This window comes from Lithobates pipiens, unplaced genomic scaffold (assembly GCF_037356315.1).
Source record: "Lithobates pipiens isolate NorthernLeopardFrog02 unplaced genomic scaffold, aLitPip1_a1.2 Scaffold_13, whole genome shotgun sequence".
NCBI lineage: Eukaryota > Metazoa > Chordata > Amphibia > Anura > Ranidae > Lithobates > Lithobates pipiens.
Genome location: NW_027507718.1, coordinates 401,485,193 through 401,510,343, shown reverse-complemented (window position 1 = coordinate 401,510,343; position 25,151 = coordinate 401,485,193). Strand labels below are relative to the sequence as shown.

Genomic DNA, 25,151 nt, shown 5'->3' with positions numbered 1-25,151 from the left:
AAGGTAAAGGTTTAACCACTTGTCGACCACCCCATAGCAGATTTACTGCTACAGAGCGGCTGCACTGAGCAGGATCATATACTGAGCAGTATATATACATGATCCTGCACTTTCGGGTATTGGACATGAGTGTCAAAAGTGTAAGCGATGCCCCATACACACAAGCAGATTTTCTGTCGGAAAAAACAAGGATGATTCAGCTGAAGCTTGGCTTGCATACGCACAATCACACAAAAATTCTCTGAACTTTCGACCATCAAGAACGCAGTGACGTACAACACTATGATGAGCTGAGAAAATGAAGTTCAATGCTTCCGAGTATGCGTTGAATTGTTTCTGAGCATAGGAATTTTACACATCGGAATTTGTACAGACGATTGGAATTTCTTGATCAGAACTTTTTCTGACCGAAAAATAGAGAACCTGCTCTCAATCTTTTACTGGCTGGAATTCTGCCAGCAAAATACCAATGGAGCATACACATGGTCGCAATTTCTGACCAAAAGCTCACATCCAACTTTTGCTGGCAGAATTTCTGATCGTATATATGGGGCTTTAGGTGTCTGATTTAAGTCCTGCTATAAGTCACTGATCACTGACATTACTGGTAAAAAATGTAAAAGAATAAAAATGTCCCATGTACAAAACAATCAATATATACTTATTGATATTTTTTTTAACAAAAATATGTTGCAGAATACATATTGGCCTAAATTGATGAAGAAATTAGATTTTTTACATTTTTTTATTGGATGTGTTCTAGAGCAGAAAGTAAAAAAAAAAAATATTGTTTTATTTTCAAAATTCTTTGTTTATAGTGCAAAAATAAATTTTCAAATACCAAAAGAAAGCTCTATTTGTGGGAAAAAGGACATATATATAATATATATATATATATATATATATATATATATATATATATATATACAGCGAGTAAAATAAGTCTTGAACATGTCACAATTTTTATAGGTAAATATATTTCTAAAGGTGATATTGACATGAAATTTTCACCACATGTCGGTAACAACCCATGCAATCCAAACATACAAAGACACCAAAAAAAGTGAGTTATGTGTAATAAATTGGAATGACACAGAGAAAAAGTATTGAACACATGAAGGCATGGAAAGCCAAGACACCAGCTGAAATCTATCAGTAATTATAAAGCAATCCTGCCACTTGTCAGTACAAATTAATATCAGCTGGTTCAGTCTCAACTGATGGCATATAAAAACGTGTCGCATCACCAAAGTGTCACACAAAAAACAGTTAATGATGGGTAAAAGCAAAGAGCTCTCTAAAGACCTTTGCAACCTTATTGTTGCAAAAAACACTGATGAGATGGTTACAGAAGGATTTCTAAACTTTCTAAATTTCTGAATGTTACCATTTCTCCATAAACCCGCCATGACCAAGTGATCTTCACATGATTTCTGACAGAGAAGTGAAAAGAATTATCAGAAGAGTTGTCCAAGAGCCAAGGACCACTTGTGGAGAGCTTCAGAAAGACCTGGTACAATTGTTTCAAAGAAAACAATAAGTAATGCACTCAACCTCCATGGCCTGTATGCATGCTCACCATGCAGGACTCCATTGCTGAAGTAAAAGCATGTTGAAGCTTGTTTAAAATTTGCTGCACAACATTTAGACAAGTCTGTGAAACACTGGGAAAAAATAGTTTGGTCAGATGAGACCAAAATTGAACTCTTTGGATGCCATAATACACACCATGTTTGGGGGTCAAATGGCACTGCACATCACCCCAATAACACTATACTAACAGTGAATTTTGGAGCTGGGAACATCATGGTTTGGGGCTATTGTTTCGCATATGGTACTGGCAAACTGTCATTGAAAGAAAGACAAATGGAAAAATATCCCAAGACATTCTTGATACAAATCTGCTGCCATCTACCAGAATGATGAAGATGAAACAAGAGTGGACATTTCAGCAAGACAATGATTCCAAACATAAAGCCAAGGAAACTCAATTGGTTTCAATAAAGAAAGAAAATAAATCTGTTAGAATGGCCCGGCCAATCACCTGACTTGAATCCCATAGAAAAGCTATGGAAAGAACTAAAGATCAGAGTTCATAGAACAGGCTCACGATTTCAAGACTGTGTGGAAGAATGGGCCAAAATCACAACTGAGCAATGCATGTGACTAATTTCTCCATAAAGGAGGCATGCTGAGGCTGTAACTTCCAACAAAAGATTTTGTACAAAGTATTAAATCAATTGAAGTTAGCGTGTTCAATACTTTTTCCATTTTATTACACATACTGTAACTTATATATAAATATATATATATATATATATACACACACAGTATATGTACAAGAGTTACATTTTTGTAACCATTTTTTTTATAGATTCAGCATATAACATATAGAAACATTCTCTTACATTTTGCAATAAAACCACGGCATTCTTTTTTGCAGGTGTTTTGGCACATTCAGGATTTGGTGTTCCTTCTAAAACAAAATATATTTGAAAGAAAGCTACTGATTGCTCATGAAAGAAACATTTTCAGATGTATAAACAGAACATTAAAGAAGATGAAATATATTTACATATACTTATCTAATGAGACTGGTAGGCAAGGAAATATTTTAACAGTCCCAATTTTCATCTTTACTGGTTCCTTGTCAAGGTGTGGAGATGGTTCTTTGCTGTGTCCTGGAAAAGAAAATAAATTATTATTTAAAGAAGAAGAAAAGAAACCAAGTTGTGGAAGAATAGAGGAGAAATTGAAAAAATGAGATAGACCAAGGCTTTAAATGATGCAGAATTAACTGAGACACACAGAGGATAATAGCCAACATATTTAGGAGTCCATTACATCCCAGATGGCAAAAAAAACCTCTTGCAATGCAATTCACCATACTGGTTATAAATTATGCAGAAATCATCTGCTTAATACTCTAGCATTCATATTCAATGTGCCTTAATACAGACATTTGGCTTTTTTAAAATGTATGTTGCCTAGCCATCATATATCAGAGTTACAGGAGCGCAGAGAAAGTTTGTATTGTCATTATGTCTATATTTTAAAATAATAATTAACCCACTATGTATGCTGTTTAACTCATTTGCTATAGTTAGAAATACAGTTTTTATTTTATTTTAATTTTTTTATTGATATGGTAGATCATGGAAAAGAAATATAAAAAACAGACGTAATGTTCATGATGCCTAACAATGATATCAGTTCTATGGGTTATTATATTTATTTGTTTTATTTATATATTGTATAGCTATTTTTTTACTAGCTGAGTTTTTTTTTTAGTTTTTTACAAAAAAATCTTAAAACACATAACAGAATAAAAAATGCATTTATGCATATTTTTTCCACATCTACCAGTTTTAAAGCTGTGTAAGACATAGATTTTTTGCTTGTCTCATTTAATTCTGCTTTTTCCCAAGTAAGCCAATTATCTCATCGTTCCATATTCTCTTTCACAGGTCTCCTTTTTTCGTTCTTTCCTCTTTAAATAGTAAGTTATTTTCATTTTCTCAAGCCAATTCAGCACCTAACTGCTAAAGCATTCTTGTGTGTCAAGATTCTGCATTAAAATAAAATAAAAATCTTGATGCAATAAAAATTGACACTGCTTCACATCAACTTAATAAATCTAAGAATGCTAAATACATTGCTATGACCAGTAAAGACATTGTTGCAAGAGAAGCCATGGATTCATACAAATTATAAGGCATTAAATACAATGCATATGAAATATTTTCCATGGCAGACTCTACTTAAAGTATGTCAAGTCTTACTTCAGAGAAAAACAATCAGAGCATGGGTAAGACTGGCAATAAAGACACAAAAAAGATAGGTGTAGGTCACTGCAAATAAAAATTATGAATCATTTTTTTTTAACACTCACTAAAAATATTAGGAAGAGAAATACAAACACTTGCCCTTTTTTTACAGTTAAATAACAATACTAGATTACAAAACAATTACATCAAAATATTGAGGGATGGTATTGTGTTAGTTGTAGAATAAACCAAACAGTAGTGTTTCAATAATTGTAAAAAGTATATTAACCTTTTTTCTTCGGATCACTGCTGTAACAACACAAGTATAGATTGGCGACACACACAAAACTGTGTTTGCAAATTTGGCTGTTTCGTAAATAGGGTTTCTGTACTGCTCATGAAACAGACAAGTCACACAGTTTTTACAGTTCCCCTGGCTGTCAATAAAGTACCCTAAATAGTGGACCAAATGTGAATGCATGTATCAGCCATCTCCCAATCATTGGCAGAATTTTAGCTACTGTGTAATATCATAATACGAGAGTTCAGGGTAAAAAAAACCACATATAACACTTTGCCTGCTATCATTATTACTTTAAAAACAGTTTCTTATTGAACATTTATTTCTGCTTTTAACCAGAATCTTAAACATCTCTTAATGCCTTTCTTGTTGGCTATTTCACATATGGCCTGAGGGGGGCAGTGTAAGGAGTAAAGGTAGTTCTCCTCCTTGAATGACCTAGCAATTTGATCACTCCATGGACCCTTTAACCAGTTCACTACCGCCGTATTATAAAATGACGGCGGTAAGAACTGTTCCTCCCTCCGGGTGGACGTCATATGATGTCCTCTGCTTCCCGGCACTGTGGAGACAGCACCCGTCGGGCACCCGTGATTGCCCGGTAACAGAGCCGGGACGTGGATCTGTGTGTGTAAACACACAGATCCACGTCCTGTCAGGGGAGAGGAAAACTGATCGGATGTTCCTTGTACAGAGGAACATCGATCGGTCTCAACCCCTTATCAGTCCCCTCCCCCCACAGTTAGAATCACTCCCTAGGACACACATTTAACCCCTGCAGTGCCAGTCACATTTATACAGTAATTGGTGCATTTTTTATAGCACCGATCACTTTATAAATGTGAATGGTCCCAAAATAGTGTCAAAAGTGTCCGATCTGTCCACCGTAATGTCACAGTCATGATAAAAATCGCAGATCACCACCATTAGTAGTAAAAAAATAAAAATAAAATAATAAAAATAATAAAAATTACAAATCTATTCCCTATTTTGTAGACGCTATAACTTTTGCGCAAACCAATCAATATACGCTTATTGGGATTTTTTTTTTTACCAAAAATGTGTAGAAGAATTTATATTGGCCTAAACCGAGGAAAAAATAGTTTTTTCTTTAAAAAAAATGGGATATTTATTATAGCAAAAAGTAATAAATATTGTGGTTTTTTTTTCAAAATTGGTGCTCTTTTTTTGTTCATAGCGCAAAAAATAAAAAACGCAGAGGTGATCAAATACCACCAAAAGAAAGCTCTATTTGTGGGGAAAAAAATCGAATTAATTTGGGTACAACGTCGCATGACCGCACAATTGTCATTCAAAGTGTGACAGCACTGAAAGCTGAAACTTGGCCTGGGCAGGAAGGGGATGAAAATGCCCTGTATTGAAGTGGTTAAAGAGTATTAACGTTACCTAAAACCACTAAAAGCCTTACACTAGGAGGGTGTTCTGCGCTATATTCTCCCTGAATTGACCATAACAAACCAAAAACCTATGTGTGACATACATATGACCTCAAATCATTAATGTAAATATAAATACAAAGCAGAGAAGAAGGCACTCCTAAGTTCAGTAATAAAACACTAAATTGTTAAAAGCGCTGATGTGGTGCATTAATCACATTTCAAGAGCCAGTCATATACTGTTTGTTAACCACTTCGGCTCTCACACCCGGTTACTCCTTATGGACCAGAGCAATTTTAAATTTTATGTTATGAGCCTATTTATTTGGTGATAATTTTGTCATTACTTAACAAAGTAATACATACATTCTTTTTTTAAGGACAAACACTTTCTTTTTGTGAATATTGTTCTGCAACAATAATTTTTTTGGTCAATCCTTAGACAATTAAGCATAATAAAACTATACAAAGGAAATTTTTTTCTTTTTTTAAGTAGTGTTAGTTTAAACATAAATAGTGTTACTGCACATTAAAAAGTAGGGTTGCACCGATACTAAGCATTTGCAGTAGTACCGGTACTCGTGCAAATGTGCTGATATCTGAAACTGATACCTTCAGGTTCGGCTCTTTCATCTGTCAGCGTGATTCCCCTGCTGAAATGTATACATAAGAATGTAGGCAATCAGTTGTTAAGGGACAGGGTCCTTAACAACAAATGATGTTTTAGCTTTCAGTGAGGATTTCCCTTCCTCACAGTGGACTCGCCCCTCCAAAGCCAGCCTGCCCCCTCCGGCTCTGCCCCTCCCCCGACAACTCAATTTTTTGTGTCCTCTGCTAATGTGCTTCTCCTCCTTGGGCTCCTCTGTGGGAGACTGCTGGGTGGCAGATCTGCCTGCCTTGTGAGTAGTGTGTCCTGCACTGAGCCAGGCTTTGCTGCTGCAGAACTTCCTTGAGGGGGAGGACAGGTCTGCTGGGTGTTGTAGTGCAGTGAATGGCAGTGTGTGGGTTCCAAAATACTGCCTTCCTCTCCCCTTCCTGAATAATACAAACAACTTTCCCCACCTATCCACCCTAAACAATAACCCCCTCCTCACTTCTCCACCCTTAACAAAAAAACCCATCCCTCCCTCCCTCTCCGCCCTAAACAATAACCCCCTCCCCACCTCTTCACCTTAAACAATAACCCCCTCTCCTCCTCTTCACCTTAAACAATGACCCCCTCCCCACCTCTCCACCCTAAACAATAACCCCTCCCCACTTCTCCACCCTTAAAAAAACCCTATCCCTCCCTCTCCACCCTAAACAATAACCCCCTCCCCACCTCTTCACCTTAAACAGTGACCCCTCCCCACCTCTCCACCCTAAACAATAACCCCTTTCCCCATCTCTCCACCCTAAACAATAACCCCCTACCCCTCTGCATCCTAAACAATAACATCCCTACCCACCTCTCAACCCTAAACAATAACCCCCTCTACACCTCTCCAACCTAAACAATAACCCCCTCTACACCTCTCCACCCTAAACAATAACCCCCTATACAGCTCTCCATCCTAAACAATAACCCCCTCCCCACCCTAAACAATAAAAGAAAAACTGACATATATAAAGCTGAATAAAAAAACATTTCCGGCAACACAAACATGTGAAATAAAATGGAGTGGGGGCCCCCCAATTCATACCATGCATTTTGGGTCTGGTATGGATTTGGAGGTGGACCCCACACAACAATTTTAAACAAAAATGGTGTGGGGTCCACCCAAAATCCATACCAGATCATTATCTGAGCATGCAGCCTGGCAGGCCAAGAAAGGGGGGACGAGTGAGTGCCTCCCCCTTCTGAACCATATCAGGTCACATGATGGGTACAATGGCCTCTTCCCCACAACCCTTGGCGGTGGTAGTGAGGGTCTGGTGGCAGAGGGCCTTTTAGGAATCTAGAAATACCCTTTAACAAGGGGCCCCAAGATCCCATCCCCTCCATGTGAATGAGGAGGGTACCGCTACTCATTCACCAAGAAAAGTGTCAAAAATAAACACACACCCACACATACACACAGTTTTGACTATTCCATTATTAAAAAATAAAAATGAAAAAAACAATATCTGAGCTACTGGCTTGTCAAGCTACTGGCCTGTCCTGCATCCAGTGTGCTTTCTGAACAGACATTCAGCGCTGCTGGAGGGTTTGTAACAGATCAAAGAGTGCACCTGTCCACAGACTCCATTGATAGGCTGACATTTATCAAAATGAATCAGTCCTGGATCAGCAGCTATCAAGCCCCTGATGCTGATGTAACTGAATGAATTTGTTAGGGATCGGGGATCCCTTGAAGACTGTGTATGTGAATCAATATGTGCTCACCCAACCACTCATGAAATAGCTAAAATAAAAAGGTGAAAAATAGTGTGTATATGACCAAATATATAAATAAATGCTGCTATATCCTGAAAAATTAAATACTTGCAGTAATTGCAACATAGATTATAAACAGAAAGGAGATGCACAAATAATATATTCACAACATGTAAAATTGATATCCTATAAATATGTGTGCGCACTAAATAAATCATTGCAATATGTGAAGCAAAAATTAAAAATTCACAAAAATTGATAATAGGAATAAATAAATATCCCAAATAAATTCTGAAAGAATTGTGGAAAAAAAGGTGTTCATAAAAAGAAGTTCACCAAAAATATTTGTGTATAAGTATACAAAAAGCATCCAGACAAACAGTCCAACAAAGTGACAGAGTGAATGAATAGCAAAACAGAGGTAACAAATAGTGATGCCGCCTTTCACATTCAGGAAAGCTTGATTGAATATGTCACATCAGAAGGGGAGATATACAAAAAGGAGCCAGGTGGCCTCTTACCCAAACAGATGGACCCCAAATTATAAGAGTCAAGATCGCCTTATACTAGCCAGCTAGCTTCCAACGATATATTTTTGGTTTAGGGCACCACCAACACGTGAGGCCCAATTTTCTGCACCTGTTTGACAGGGGCATGTATTTACAATTGTTTTACAAAGTTTTAACAGCAGGGCCCATTCCTGTGCCACAAGAGTATTGTCGTGTACACATAGTCAGATTTTCCAATGGAAAATGTTCTATGGGAGCTTTTTGTCGGAAATTACGACCATGTGTAAGCTCCATCAGACATTTCCCATTGGAATTTCCGTCACACAAAATTTTAGATCTGGATCTCAATTTTTCCAACAACAAAATCCGTTCTTGTAAATTCCGATCATGTCTACACAATTCCAATGCACAAAGTTCCAGGCATGCTCGGAATCAAATATGAGACAGAAGCGCTCAGTCTGGTAAAACTACTGTTTGTAATGGTGATAGTGCATTTGTCATGCTGCAAATTTTTAAATCTTTTAATGCGGCGCATTCTCTTCTTCTTTAGAATGCTAGAATAATGAAGTTGTTTTGCTGCTCATATTCACACAGAGTTCTCACAAACTGATTTCTTTATTATTTCTCATGATCTCATGAATATATTTTTTTCGTCAGATCTCTATAATAATGTTTAGAATTTTTGGTTAGAGTTTTTTTTTTTATACAGATCTTCTATTTATTTTTTATTTTTTTATAGTGATCTTTATAATTTTTTCTTTCATTTTGTGTCAAGTTACCACAACACCATTATTATCTTTTATTTTTTAACCTCAAGGAGGTTGGTTTGTGTTAGTGTCAATTGTTAATTTGACATAGTATTTTTGAAATGTACCTGCCTACTCACAAACTGTCCATTTTGAAGTAAAACACATGGGCAAGTATTTCTGAAAAATAACTAGCCATTTATTCTGGGTCATAACAAAATAAAGAGAAAGGCAAAGCTGGAGAAACTGGTGAAATTTACAAAGCCTTTGTACCCCAGGGTGCATATCAATTATTTTACAGTCAAAATTGGTGGCCTGAGGCGTCCTTATAATAGTGAGCACAATCAGGATCCAGGAATACAAGAGATCAGGAACAGCAGCAGATGACATCTGTCCCCATGGTGTGACCATACAACAGCCTGCATCTTTTGCCACACCAGACTGAACCCAGGCCATCACTCTCTTGTCTTCCTTCCACACTTCCTTCCAGGCTGTGGCTCTGGTGTTGTAGTTGTGGCAGGAGGTGGAGGAGGAGGACCATGGTTGAACGCACAAACGTGGCTTTAGCTTGTGAGTTCACTCTTCAACCCCTTATTTAGGGCTTGTGAGATCACTTCCTCACATTCGATTCCAGCATTTTACAGTCTGCCATGTAGGCATAGTCATCTTGAAGACTGGAGGGTTTCTGAGGGCAGCTGTAGCCTTCAGAAATAGGTGAAGTGCTGCCTCCTCCAGATTACTTCTCTTCCTGACATTTATTTGTGGAGGGTGGAGGGGAGGGCCCTGGCATTCGGGCAGGCTACTGGGCTCAGCCACCTCCTGGCTGCCACTTACCCTGCCACCTCCTGGCTGCCATTTTCCACAGCTTCCTCCTGGCCGATGCTTTCCTGTGTATGAAAAGGGGACATAGTTTTAGTTTTTGGTTCATCAATCACATACAATTTTAAGCTCAGGACTGTTGCAAATTGAATGTTAATAAATAGAAAAGACTATCATTCTGACCCCAGCATTTTTCTTTCTTGTCCCAATCATTTGTGGCCACTACTGTCTATTGATAGGTAAAACCCTTTGTAAAATCAGAACTTACTGATCAATAATAACATTTAGTTAACATCATTAATGATTTGACTAGAAATATGCTGAACAACGCTATACCTGGCTCAAGCTGGGCTCCTCCACATCTTCCTGGCTGGAAGGCCCAGGTTGAATGTTGGAAACCACAGCTGAGGTGGAGGAAAGCCTTGAAGGAAGATTGGAGAGTGCTGGCCTGTGTTCAGTCTGGCCTGCCAGAAAATGCAGTCTGTCATAGTACCACATGAAATAAATGTCATCTGCTGCAACTCCAGATCTCTGGGAATCCTGGACCTTTGTGTGCTCTGTATTATAAGTGCTCCTCATGCCACCAATTAGGGCCTTCAAATAGGGGATGTCTGCCGTGGGGATCACCGGTTTCACAAATTCCAGCAATTGATCCAGCGCTACCCTCCTCTTCTTTTATTGTGGTAGCTCCCTGTACATATCAATGAATATGGGGATAAAGATCATTCAATAGATCCATTTTATATGTAAGACAAACCCTAATGTCAGGCTAAACTCTCCTAATCTTGTCCCAATATAGGCCTCAATCCATAAGCAGTATAGGGCACTGATGCACCAAGTTAAAACTGTACCTTTGTTCAAACGAACGGTGCTTCTGATACACCTTCATCCTCTCACAGATTGTATGTATGACGCACGTGTGTTATGTTTTATATACAGTGCTCATGCGTGAAACTCCGCCCACCCCTGGCATTCTTTCTAGTCTATTCCCCACCCCTTGTCTTTCGGCGCAGTGGGAGAGAGCATGGCAGAGAGACAACAAGTGTATGCAGGCAGCAGCAGAAAAGACGAGGAAAGGCCGGAGCCACAAATGTCCCATTCCCGGAGGATATTTAGGACCTCCAATATGGCCTTTATAGAGGTGGTGGAGGCGGTGGATATCTTCAAGAGGGCTGACTATGAAGGGAAGCATGGACCATACCCAAACCCAAATGTGAGAAAGGCCAAGATCATGCCTAAAGTTGTGAAAAGTCTGCTGAAGACTTTTGGGGTACGGCGATCCAAGATCAACTGAGGAAACGATGGTCATACCTCAAATTGAGGGAGCAGGATCAGTACAGAAGAATCAAGAGAGTGCTGCAAAAAAGTATTTTGTCATGTGTTCCTATTCTTCTTATTGCATTCGTACTGCTTCATGTGCTTTTCTTTACTGTTGTACAGTATAACAAGTTTCAGGGTCATGAGCACAGTAATCGTTCGTAGTAAACATTGTTCACTCGCCCACTAAGACAATGTTTTTGGCAGATGCAGGTTAACTACATTTGGTCATGCCTATTTGTCTCAAAAGAAGTTTAGTACATTGTTGTCTAGATGGGTTTGTAAATAGAATGAAATGTAAGCGTGATTCAGTGTAAGGAGAGGACACTCAGCAGCTGTTGACACATCTGGATGCTGGAGCACTTGTGTGGGACACCAGAACAACTTTTTAGGGTGTCCCACACAGGTGCTCAAGTGGGTACTAGGGGTGTCTCTATGTGTAAAACTTTAAGCAAAAAGGTAAGTATTCCAGCTTGAAGAAAGGGAAAAAAATCATGTGTTCAGCTTGGAACTCTGCCAAAAAAGAAAATTGTACAACACTTCCAAGCAATATTTAATATTACTATTTCTTGCATCAAATATCTGTGTGCTAAGTATACCTTTATTTTATTCACATAGGGGAGAAAAGACTCGGGACGTCAGAGGTCACCAGGGACCCCCAACCTCCTAAAGAAGGGGAAATCCCAAAACCACAACCTCAAGATGTGGAGGAAGGAGAGCTTTATAAAGTGGTCCATATAGTGACCACAACAGGTGAGTGCCTGAGACCACAGCTTCAAGTAATATATGTATGCCTGCATATTTATAATACATGGTGTGTTTTTTTTAGGTGATTTGGATGTTGTGGAAGAAGAATCTTATTTCACAAGTGCAAGTGCAAGTACACACATCCTCATCGGGGAGATCATTGTGTGCAATCGGGATTTACAGAAGCTCAAGGAAGACATCAATGATGAGGAAAAAAGACTCAAAAACATCATTGATGTTTTTGGCAGAATCAAAAACACACCAACATTTCTAAAATTGTTTCTCTTTTTCTAACTTTTCTACAAAAAGGTTGAAAGCCAAATTTTGAAGATGCACACAGTGTGTCAACATGTGCTATCTGCCATCATGGGATATCAAGGTACGCGTTTTGGGGGTGCAACCCCTTCCTCACAACTATGGTAGCTGAGAGGAAGGGGTTGTACCCCCGAAACACATTAATTGATCCCTATGATGGAAGCTAGCACATGTTGACATTAGGCATGGGCTCAGGAGGGAAATCCCCATTTTGACTGTCAATTTGTGTGCATCTTCAAAATTTGGCTTTCTCAGGGGTGACATCACCCCATCTGATGAAGCCAATATCAACACAGTTTGGACATACTAATGTCTGATATTGCCTTCACTTTGTCAAAGTTGAACTTTGGAAGTTCCCGAGTTGTGTATTGTTTTATGGTTTTAAATATGCCTGTTCGAACACAAAAAAGGCTACCGGTATTTGTACTGTCCAAAAAAAAAATGTTCTTACTAAAATATGTTCGTTGTTTCCAAAACCATTTTCTAACGCACATGTGAATGTGCACAGAGTAAAAAGTTTTCTACTCAACAATGTGTGGCTTTCAACGCTCAATATCATTTTTTGGACTAAGTTGGTATTTACACTGAAATGGGGAGTATTTACTAAAGGCAAATCCACTTTGCACTACAAGTACACTTTCAGTGCAGTTTCAAGTACAGTTTTTCAGTAGACTTGGAGTGCAAAGTGGATTTTCCATCGGAAAAAAATCCCATGGAATGTGTGATTGTGTGTACGCGGCATAACTGTGAAGGGTTACAGTGTTCAGTCACCATCAATACCCAAGGCCCAATTTTTCTGCACATGTTTGACAGGGGAATGTAATTACAATTTTTTGAACATTTTTTAACAGCAGGGCCCGTTAGCGAGCAGTCTAGCAGGCAAGGATAGGGGGGACAAGCGAGCGCCCCCCCTTCCTAAACCATACCAGGCCGCTTGCATCAACATGTTGATGGGGACAAGGGCCTCATCCCCACAACCCTTGCCCGGTGGTTGTGGGGGGCTTATTAGAATCTGAAAGTCCCCTTTAACAAGGATACTCCCAGATCCCGCTACCCCCTATGTAAATGGGTAGAGGTACATTGTACCCCTACCCATTCACCAAAAAAAGTGTCAAAAAGTAAAAACTACAAAACACAGTTTTTGACAATTTCTTTATTAAAGAAGAAAAAGGAAAAAGTGTCCAGCGATGTCCATCCATCTTCAACCACGCCACCTGTCGGACCCAAAAAAAAGAAGAAAAAAATCTCTGTCTCAATGGGAGGCATCTTCCACTGACTGCTGTCTTTTCGCTGTGACAGATGTTATATAGGCCACCTGGTGACATAACTGAGTGATCCCACCCCTTTTTATGTCATGTGCCGTCAGAGGGGACGGGGTCATTGGGTTACCTCAGTGGGTGTCCCCGCCCTTGCCTATATAACAGCTGTCACTGCGAAAAGACAGCAGTCGGCGGGACGCCTCCCATGGAGGTGGATTATTTTTTTTCTCTATTTTTCGGGTCCATCGGGTGGCGTGATTTTTGATGGATGGACACTGCAGGAAACTTATTTTTTTATTTTTTAATAGAGGAATTGTCAAAAACTGTCTTTTGTGTTTTTTACTAATGTACCCCATACCCATTCACATGGGGGGGGCTGAGATCTGGGGGCCCCTTTGCTAAAGAAGGCTTCCAGATTCCAATAAGCCTCCCACTCACAGACCCCCACAACCACCGGGCAAGGGTTGTGGGGATATGGCCCTTGTTCCCATCAACATGGGGACAAGGTGCTTTGGGGGGACCCTCCCCATGTTGCGAGCATGTGGCCTGGTATGGTTCCGTAGGGAGGAGGGCGCTTGCTCGCCTCCCCATCCTGGCCTGAAGGTTGCATGCTTGTATAAGGATCTGGTATGGATTTTGGTGGGACCCAAGGCCATTTTGAAAAAAATGTGGGCACGGCGTTCCCCTTAAAATCCATACCAGGCCCTTTGAGTCTGGTATGGATTTTGGGGGATAACCCACACTGTTTTTTTTATTTTGCCATGAAGTTCCCCTTAATATCCATACTAGACTCAAAGGGCCTGGTATGGACTGGGGGAGGACCCACGCCTTTTTTTGCTTGATTTTTATCTATATTGCTGGGAGCCAAAAATACATTAGTAGGGGTTCTTTCGGCCTATCCCTAATGTTAACATAATTATTGCAAAAGAGGGTGTAGAGAGGACCGATCATCATGATGAGCAGAGACTAAAGACCTCTAACCCCTGATTAACCCTCTCAGTCTGTTTATTGGATTGAGGCTGGTACGAAGAGGAAAAATCCAAGATAATATTGAGGGATTTGAAAAAGGCTCTCCAAAAGTGATAAGTAAATTGAACACCACTGTCAGAAACAAAATGGGAAGGAACCCCATGTAGGTGAAAGATTTCTGGAGGATTTAGACTGAGCACAGACATGACGAGCCTTAACGTAGCCTTAACAGTCTTTGACATCCGAACGGAAAGTAGGACTGATGAGAAGGAAGGATAGGAGGAGCCCAGCATGACCTGCCACCTTGGAATCATGTCCCCAATGTAAAAACAGGAAAGGAAAGACTCCACCTAGCCTGTCTGGGACTCGTTTGTCATTCTGTAAGAACTGCATATTTTTATGATCAGTAAAAATTGTTATGGAGTGAGAGGAACCCTGCAAGAGGTAACACCACTGCTCTAATGTCAATTTAATTGCAAGAAGTTCCAATAGTGTAATTTTTCTCTGCCTGAGAATTTTTTTTGGCGAAAAACGCACATGGTTGACATTTTCTCTCAAAGGATTGAAGAAGCACAGCTCCACTTCATTCAAAGTGTAAAAAATTGTGAGCCCTAGAAAATGTGTTGCCTTGAGGCTGGCAGAGAGAGGTCAGTTAGTAATGGCCAAGATCTTTGCAGGGTCCATACAAAGACCAAAGCTAGAGACAAAACAGCCTAAAAACAGGACCTCAGAACATTCCACCGCTGGGGCATTACACAGACCAAAGGGCATAACCAAGTATTTGCACATCTCAAGTGTAAGATGCAGTTTTGCATTCATCGCCTTCCCATATCCGGATCAGATTGTATGCACCCCTGAGATCCAACTTAGTTAAAAACTTTTCAATCTGTCAAACAGATATTAAGGGTAAGGGGTATCGGTTTTTGATTGTCACAGCATTTAAGCCTCGATAGTCAATGCAGGGTCTTAAAGTACCATCTTTCTTGGCAACAAAAAATAACCTTGCAATGAGGATTTCACGATGAATCATTTTTTCTAGATGTTCAGCAAAATACGCCAACATGGCCTGGGTCTCTGGGATGGACAGGGGGTAGGTACGACCCCCGGGCAGACTTGCTCTGGGAACAAGGTCAATAGCACAGTCAAAGGACCTGTGAGGAGGAAGCACCTCAGCTGATATTTAGCAAAACACATCCCGGAAATCACTATATGCAGCGGGAAGAGCAGAAGATACTTATGTGGTGGCAACAGGAAGTCTCTCCTTTGTGGCAACCTTGAGTAGGCAGGAATGGAAACAAGAGGAACCCCAAGCCAGAATCTGTTCACAAGTCCAGTCAAAGTGTGGAGTATGGAGCTGTAACCAAGGAAGGCTCAATACGATAGGGGTTGAGGCTTTAGGTAGGATAAGGAAGGATATCCACTCCAGGTGGGGTACCCCTACCCCTGTAAGAACAGTGTCATCAATTGCTGAGACCACCAGTGGAGTGGTGACGGTTGAAAGGGAAAGTTTAATGGAAGATGCAGTTCCCCAGTCCATAAAATTGCTAGTGGCTCCAGAATCCAGATACGCTGAGACCGAATGAGAGGAAGTGCCAACATGGAGGGACACAGAAAAAAGGAGATGAGCAGGTGAAAGTGAAATTTCTGGGTCCAATACTCCACCTTCCAGATGTATTAGACCTGAGTGTTTCCTGGATGAAGTGAGCAGGTGTCACAAAAATGACCTCTGCCCCCACAATAGAGACACAGGCCCAGAGTTCTGTACCTAGCACGTTCCTGTTCCTTGGGAGATAAGCTTGTCCGGCCCAGGTGCATAGGTTCCTCAGCTGGCGGGGGATGCTCCATGGGACGAAGAAAGGGAAGCTCAGGCTGACTAATGAAGGACTAAGGAATGCTAACATCTTTTTTCTAGGATCCTCTCCTGAAACCAAATAGCAAGGAGATGATATTGTCCAGATCAGCGGGGATGGTACTTTCTGCTAATTCATCCTTCACTCTGTCAGAGAGGCCATGTAAAAGAGTTGCAACTAAGGCCTCATTATTTCAGCTCAGCTCAGAAGTTAGTATACAAAAAATAAAGAGCATACTGTATCACTGAAGCAGACTCTTTGCAGAGACGCAAGAGGGAGTTGTCCACTGACGAGACACAACTCAGTTCCTCGAAGATATTCCAAAAGAGTTTCAAGAAGTTAGACAGGCTAGAAACCACTGGATCATTCTTCTCCCACAGAGGGGCAGCCCAGGCTAAAGCCTCGCCAGACAGGAGGGAAATAATATAGGCTACCTTAGCCTGATCAGATGGGAACTTTTGGGGCTGGAGTTCAAAGTGAATGGTGCACTAACTAAGGAACCCCCTGCAGACCTTGGAATCCCCAGATTAATGGGACAGAGCTTATAACTGCAAAGAATTTGTATCTATATGTAGATAGGCCTGAAGCTGTTCAAAGCAGGAGGCCAGATCCTGAAGAAATCACATCATCTGGATCTAATTACATTCCTGGGTCTCGAGTCTGCGGACTGTGCCCTGCAGCTGGTCATCAGTGGATAGAGGCACATCAAAAGGGTCCATGGCCCGAGCAAACTGTTAGGTTACCTGTCGGACCAAGTGACTAGGAGCACTCCATGGAGGTTGTGGACCCTACGGCTGACTGCTGAGGGTCAATGATTCTGAGAAGCAGCTACACAGGGTTACAGCCACAGTCCTGGACAGGGAGTTAGACTATAAGATTCCCCAGGGTGGGGAGTCTAAGAGCCAGCAGGTTTTCACCAGGGCCTCTGATAGTGAGGATGGACTTGGCTTCAACTGACTTCTGGTCGTGGCCCCCAGGGTCTCCCAGCTCACGCTCATGGCTGGCTCTGGCAGATGGAGAGAAAGCAGTAGTCCAGGGCAACAAGGAATAGTCAGGAGGACGAGCCAAAGATTGAGGCAACAAGCAGAAGACAAGTATGGTCAGAAGAAGAGCCGAAGGTCAGGCAAAAAGCAGACAGGGATAGTCAGAAGACAAGGTGAAGGTCAGGGCAATGAGCATACAGGGATGGTCAGGATAACAAGCCAAAGTCGGTACATGGTAACCAAATGTAGAGCACACGGCAAGAATCACAGAGGGAAGCCTTCATACAATTGTTGCTCGGGCAAGGCTGGCTTGCAGTGCGTGGGGTTAAACAGTGTTTCTTGTTAGAAGCTGGGGTGGAGCCATACTGAGAAAAGATTACTTAAACACACAGGTGTGAGCGCATGATCCCTAAAGCTGATACACAGACCAGAGAGGTAAGCGGACAGACAGGGCATGAAACATTACTGAAGATTAATGACAGTGCAGAAGATGATTCCGTGCTCCAGAAAAAGCCAGAGATTTCCAGTTGGGACAGAGATAAATTGAATGCTTACCAGACAACCAGTGCCCTCATACTACTGAGTGGTCAAAAGCGCTTAAGGAATAATTACCAAGAATTGCCCTAGGGAATGGTGTACTGTGGCTTTTGATCCCGCATTTACATAACAATAGGATATAAAGACAAACCAAACCTCATAGTGCAGTATGTCAATTAAAAAATATATTTATCAAGAAATACAATTAGTGCACTCACATTTGATTAATTATAAACCAATATATCTAAAAATCTGCAGAGCCATTTAATTCAACATTTGATACTTCCGGCTGGCAGCTGCTATGTGTGGTGCCATCATAAAAGGCACAGCCTTAGAAATCTCAGGGCTTTTTCTGGAGAAAGGACTCACCTTCTGCACTTTGTGGATTTTTTTACACATAGGAGCACTTGGATATATGAACGTTTATTATTTTATTTGGTCACTTCATTCTGATTTTTATTATCATTTGTGTGATTGTTTCATAGAATAATATAGAACACCTTTTTGTTTATCAATTAATTTCATATATGTTAGTAACGCTGCACATTATGTACTGAAATTTATGTTTTGTATCTTGAACCTGGGGCTGGCTGCTTTTCATTGGTAATAAGTAATCTGAGCGTTAATTATTTGAGTGTTAATTATATATATATATATATATATATATATATATATATATATATATATATATATATATATATATATATGTATATATATATATATATATATATATATATATATATATATATATATATATATATATATATAGCACTGACCCCCGAAGGAGCGACTGCTTTTGTTGGGCTTACCGTTACCTTCTTGACCTTGTGTGCATCTAGGAGTATCCTGAGGTAGATGGCCCAAAAAATTGTAGAAACTGACACTGGATCCGCTTTTGGGATTTTTATTTGTAAAACAGGTAGACAAAACACATTCTCTTAATGAAGGATGGGTTTAGGTAGAAAGTTCAGGTACTCTTGGAACTGCTCAAGATAGGAAGTCTCCCACTATAGAAATCCAGAGAATAGCCACTTACAACTGGATTCTCACAGCTACTGGATAGACCTCCTCTCACTAGGCCTAGCAGCCGATAGAGTGTTCGAATAAAGCAAAGCCTCTGCCACAGACTTGCATGTAGAATGCTTGAACAAAGTCTCTGCCACAGACTTGTTGTAGAACACTGGTTGAATAAAGTCTCTGCCACAGACTTGTTGTAGAACACTTGTTGAATAAAGTCTCTGCCACAGACTTGTTGCAGAACACTTGTAGTAACTGAACGATGTAGACAAATTTAGAGAGCCCTCATACGGTACCAGCATCTTGCAGCTCGTCCGGCTATAACGTACAAGTGTAGATTCACTTGGTGTCTTTCAACTAACCCTCCAGGCTCTTTCTGAGAAGCCAGCCTCATGTGTGGCCTTTTCCCGAAGAATCCTCGCGTGGTTGCTTCTTCATTTGCTGGGCCGATCTACAGATGACACGGCACCAGACCACCTTTGAATCCTCCTTCCAGTTACTTTGCCTCGGGCTAGCCAGCCCCAGGACTCGAAATAGGATGGATCCGCACCCCAGGCCATGAGGGCCATGGGGGCTGGTCAGGAAGACCAGGACCAAACAGACAGAAAGATCTTCTGGACCGGAACACAGAAGCATGTCATGTCAGTACCTTAAGTACCCTCTCCCAGAATGCACAGCATAATTTGGTATAATTAAGCCCAAAACCAAACTGCGGTTTTAGTAATTTTAAATAGAAAAAAAACACATAGCACATGCTCTATATACAGTGCCTTGCAAAAGTATTCACACCCCTTGAAATTTTTCACATTTTGTCATGTTATAACCAAAAACGTTTATTGGGATTTTATGTGATAGACCAGCACAAAGTGGCACATAATTGTGAAGTGGAAGGAAATTATAAATGGTGTTCAATTTTTTTTACAAATAAATATTTGAAAAGTGGGGCATGCATTTGTATTTAGTCAATACTTTGTAGAACCACCTTTCGCTGCAATTACAGCTGCAAGCCTTTTTGGGTATGTCTCTACCAGATTTGCACATCTTGAGAGTGACATTTTTCCCATTCTTCTTTGCAAAATAGCTCAAGTTCTGTCAGATTGGCTGGAGAGCATCTGAACAACAATTTTCAAGTCTTGCCACAGATTCTCAATTGGATTTGGGGTTGTTGTCCTGCTGGAAGATGAACCTCTGTCCCAGCCTCAAGTCTTGCAGACTCTAACAGGGTTTCTAATAAGATCCCCCTGTATTTGGCTCCATCCATCCTTCCATGAACTCTGACCAGCTTCCCTGTCCCGGGTGATGAAAAGCATCCCCACAACATGATGCTTCCACCACCATGTTTCATGGTTGGGATGGTGTGTTTAGGGTGATGCCCGGTGTTCTGCCACACATAGCGTTTTGCATTTAGACCGAAAACTTCAATTTTGGTTTAATCTGACCAGTGCACCTTGTTCCACATGTTTTCTGTGTCCCCCACATCGCTTCTTGCAAACTACTAATGGGACTTCTTAAGGCTTTCTTTCAACAATGGCTTTCTTCTTGCCACTCTTCCATAAAGGCCAGATGTGTGGAGTGCACGACTAATAGTTGCACTGTGGACAGATTCTCCCACCTGAACTGTGGATCTCTGCAGCTCCTCCAGAGTTACTATGGGCCTCTTGGCTGCTGCTCTGATTAATCTTCTCCGTGCCTGTCAGATTAGGTGGACGGCCATTTCTTGGTAGGTTTGAAGTTGTGCCATACTCTTTCCATTTTCAGATGGTGGATTAAACAGAACTCAGTGAGATGTTCAAAGATTGTGATATATTTTTATAACCTAATCCTGCTTAAAAATTCTCCACAATGTTATCTCTGACCTGTCTGGTGTATTCCTTGGCCTTCATGATGCTGTTTGTTCACTAAGGATTGCTAACAAACTTCTGAGGGCTTCCCTGGACATCTGCATTCATACTGAGGTTAAAGTATACACAGACGGACTCTATTTACTAATTAGGTGACTTCTGAAGGCAACTGGTTCCACTGGATTTTTAGTTAGGGGTGCATGAGCATCATGGGAAATGTAGTTCCAAAGCATCTGGAGTGCCAAGGTTCGCCATCACTGGTCTATCACATAAAATCCCAATAAAATAAACATATGCTTTTGGTTGTAACATGACAAAATGTGGAAAATGTCAAGGGGTATGAATACTTTTTCAAAGCACTGTATATACAGTACAGACCAAAAGTTTTGACACATTTTCTCATTCAAAGAGTTTTCTTTATTTTCATGGCTATGAAAATTGTAGATTCACACTGAAGGCATCAAAACTATGAATTAACACATGTGGAATTATATACTGAACAAAAAAGTGTGAAACAACAGGAAAATATGTCTTATATTCTAGGTTCTTCAAAGTAGCCACCTTTTGCTTTGATTACTGCTCCGCACACTCTTGGCATTCTGTTGATGAGCTTCAAGAGGTAGTCATCTGAAATTGCTTTCCAACAGTCTTGAAGGAGTTCCCAGAGATGCTTAGCACTTGTTGGCCTTTTTGCCTTCACTTTGCGGTCCAGCTCACCCCAAACCATCTCGATTGTGTTCAGGACCGGTGACTGTGGAGGCCAGGTCATCTGGCGCAGCACCCCATAACACTCTCCTTCTTGGTCAAATAGCCCTTACACAGCCTGGAGGTGTTTTTGGGGTCATTGTCCTGTTGAAAAATGAATGATGGACCAACTAAAAGCAAACCGGATGGAATAGCATGCCACTGTAAGATGCTGTGGTAGCCATGATGGTTCAGTATGCCTTCAATTTTGAATAAATCCCCAACAGTGTCACCAGCAAAGCACCCCCACACCATCACACCTCCTCCTCCATGCTTCACGTGGGAACCATACTTTGCCTAACCAGTGCTAAGGTTCGCTGGATATTGGGGTTTTTTACATCCTCATATTGACCCTTACTGGTTTCGTTTTTAATTTTAATTTTATTTTTATTGTTATTTATATATATTTTTTTACCTACACTAGTGCTTTGTATAAAGCAAGTTTTTTGGGGATACAGTATATATAGAGAGTAGGAGGGCTAGTCTCCACCTATGTACACCTATACTGGGGCTCCAGTGAGGTGTTAACACTAGCCTCTCTCTTTTAATTTCCTGCCTAATAGGGACTTATCACCTACCTTGTCCTTAGGCATATGTGTCATGTCCCCCACTAGATGAAGTGTATGGTACTGTTATTTTATTTCTATTAGTTTTGATGTGTGACACACTTTTTATATACAATATTTTTTTGTAATTTTGTAATAAAGTAATATGTTTTTTTTACTCTTTACGGTGGTTTTTTTTTTTGACCTTCTAAATACCACCTAACAAATTTCAAAAAGACTCAAAGATTATCTGTGGTAAAAGGTTTGCCCTGAATAAAAGCCTGTTTCCTGGGTATCTGACATACTATACCATGAGAGCTGGTTTTTCTCCTTTCTGAGGAATTATCGCACCTGGCAAAGACCTTTTTCCTGCACAAAGAATCAAATCCTGTGGCAGAGTGTGGAGGTTAGAGCTGGCCGGTGGAACCCTCAACTGCGCACAGCGGAGCAGAACCTATATGCTTGCAACCCCCTAGGGGGTACATGGATCTGGTGAGTGGGGATCCAAAAGGGGAAACAAGCACGGAAGTCACTAAAGAAATATATATGATCACGAAAGCCACCTTCTTTGTCTTTTCCTGAGCTGGAATCTTGCACATTGTTGGACGTTTACCAGAAAAATTATTGTGGACTATCTTTACTTTATTTTATTTTATTTTATTCTAGCTCTATTTTGATATTCCTACTGTACTTTTTTGCATTTTTTTATTTTTTCATATTTTCCATCTTTTTCTCCCTGCCACACATGGATGGGAAGGTTGTTGTAAATCCTAGTATAGTTTTTATCACCTATATAAGGTTCACATATAAGGTGCACATATACTTTTTATGGTAAAAAAAAACCCCTCTTTTTCTGTTTTAGATATATATATATATTGTTTGCCTTTATAGGTATCACTTATTTAGGGGTTGTTGATTTATACAATCCTTGGTTTAACTCACATCAGTTGGTATTTATAGTGATAAGCCCACATAGGGTTTGCACTGCACTACTATCTATTGAGAATATTATTTATAGGGGGAATAAGTATAAGTATTACTTACAAGGATATTTTATGTTGCATTTCTACATTTAGTGGAACTAATCACAATTATTCACAAAGCACTCTAAAGCCGCGTACACACGTAGCCGTCTGTCCGACGTACTTAGTCTGGCGGACTTCCCACCAGACTGTCCGTCGGACTTTCTGAACGGGCTACTTGCCCACACACGGCACTTTTTCAGCGGACTAATATGGCGTACTAAGTCCGCCGTACTATCCGCCCTACTTTTGAAATGAACGGACTCGCCCACACACGCGGAGGAAAGTCCGCTCATTTCGAGCGCGTCTCCCGGTAGGCGGGGCCCGCAAAGGATACGTCGCTGGCCCCGCCGCCTGGTATGGACTTAAAGGGGAACCCCAACGCCGAAAAAAATCGGCGTGGGGGTCCCCCCAAAGTCCACAACAGACCCTTGTGCGAGCACGCTACCCGGCCGGCCAGGAAAGGGGGGAACGAGCGAGCGCCCCCCCCCCTCCTGAGCCGTACCAGGCCGTGTGCCCTCAATATGGGGGGTGCCTTGGGGAAGGGGGGGCCGCGCGCCCCCCCACCCCAAAGCACCTTGTCCCCATGTTGATGAGGACAAGGGCCTCTTCCCGACAACCCTGGCCATTGGTTGTCGGGGTCTGCGGGCGGGGGGCTTATCGGAATCCGGGAGCCCCCTTTAATAAGGGGGCCCCCAGATACCAGCCCCCCACCCGATGTGAATGAGTATGGTGTACAATGTACCCCTACCCATTCACCTGTAAAATAAAGTACAAAAAAAATACACAACACACAAGATAAAATAATTTATTGCACAGCTCCGGGGTCTTCCGTCTTCGGGGGTCTTCTCGCCGGACTCCTCCGCTATCTTCTTGTAGCTCTTTTACTAGCAGAGGAGCCGGGCATTCTTCTTCGTCGCCGCGGCCTCTTCTTCCGACTTCAGGGGTCTTCGGGGGTCTTCGGGGGTCTTGTCCCCCTCTTCGGTTCTTCTGCCGGGCCACCGCGCCTTCTTATAGCTCTTTTACAGGCTCTTTTACAGGTCTTCTGTCGCCGCCGCTGCCGCCTTCCGTTCTTCTTCTTATTCTTCTTCTTCTCCTGGAGATGTTGACTCGACGTTCTCTCCGGCCGCAATGCCAGGGACGCGCTGCGCTGCGACTTATATAAGGACAAGGGGCGGTGTCACATGGATTGGTGTCACATGGGTTGATGTCACATGGGTTGGTCACATGGGTTGATGTCACATGGCGACAGTCCCAGCATCCTCTGGGACTGTGACATCGTAAGGGGGTGGGGTCACCATGTGACACCAACCCATGTGATACCGCCCCTTGTCCCTATATAAGTCGCAGCTTTTTCATCATGTAAATATCCCCTCAGGCTCCTGAGAGGAACCATGCCCAGGTCATGTTCTTTTCCAGAAACAATGACCTAGCATAACGGCATCCAGGACAAACACTAGCCTTGAGCAAGTGACGTTCCTCACTGTCCCAGAGAATAACCACTATCAGAACCAATGAGGCCAAGTAACACCATCCACTGGAATCATTCAGAATCCATGGATGGCATGGTCTTCCACAACAAATGTACGTGCTGTTGTCCAAGGCCAGTGGCTGTCTGCTTAAGGACCTGTTGGGCACCCTCAGAGAATCCTGCAAAAGCAAGCTGTGAAAGTAGCTTGGCCATCTCAGTATGGGGGCCAGAGGCATGCATGAAGTGTGACGTAGGGCACGATCTAAGGTGTCAAGCACTGTGGAGTTCCTGTAGACTCTGAATGCACATCCCCTCTATGTCCAATAAGTGTGTTACTAGTGATTTTATTGGGTAGGTCACATATAACCTTAAGGCTCCCCCTAGAACACAGAGGCTGGTAGATGACATGCGAACCAATACATATATAATACAGTGCCTATGCCAGCATCCCTTCAAACAGTATACACTGAAATGGTCGAGCATGTACTGGACACACTACAACAAAAATCCCAATATTACCCCCTGACCCTCCCCCGGATCACCTTCTAAGCATGCAAAAATAGGAAACACCAAACATGTAATCTCAGCTGCATAACAATTGTCCATGGAATGCAAAAGGGAGGAAGGGGCGTGACAGTC

General features: G+C 41.4%; 1 protein-coding gene across 6 annotated transcripts in view; it reads right to left on the bottom strand.

The window, feature by feature from the left end:
* SGCZ (sarcoglycan zeta) overlaps positions 1-25,151 on the bottom strand; it is a 1,585,391-nt gene that overhangs the window by 541,186 nt on the left and 1,019,054 nt on the right. For 3 of the 6 annotated variants that reach the window (XM_077477422.1, XM_077477421.1, XM_077477425.1), the window contains 2 exons: positions 2,576-2,681; positions 2,409-2,476 (listed from right to left, as the gene is read on the bottom strand). The exons of 1 other annotated variant lie outside the window; for it this stretch is intronic. The gene's annotated coding sequence lies outside the window, so the exon portion shown is untranslated. The remainder of the gene's footprint in view (positions 1-2,408; positions 2,477-2,575; positions 2,682-25,151) is intronic. 2 more of the 6 variants (XM_077477426.1, XM_077477423.1) reach the window with 1 other exon arrangement.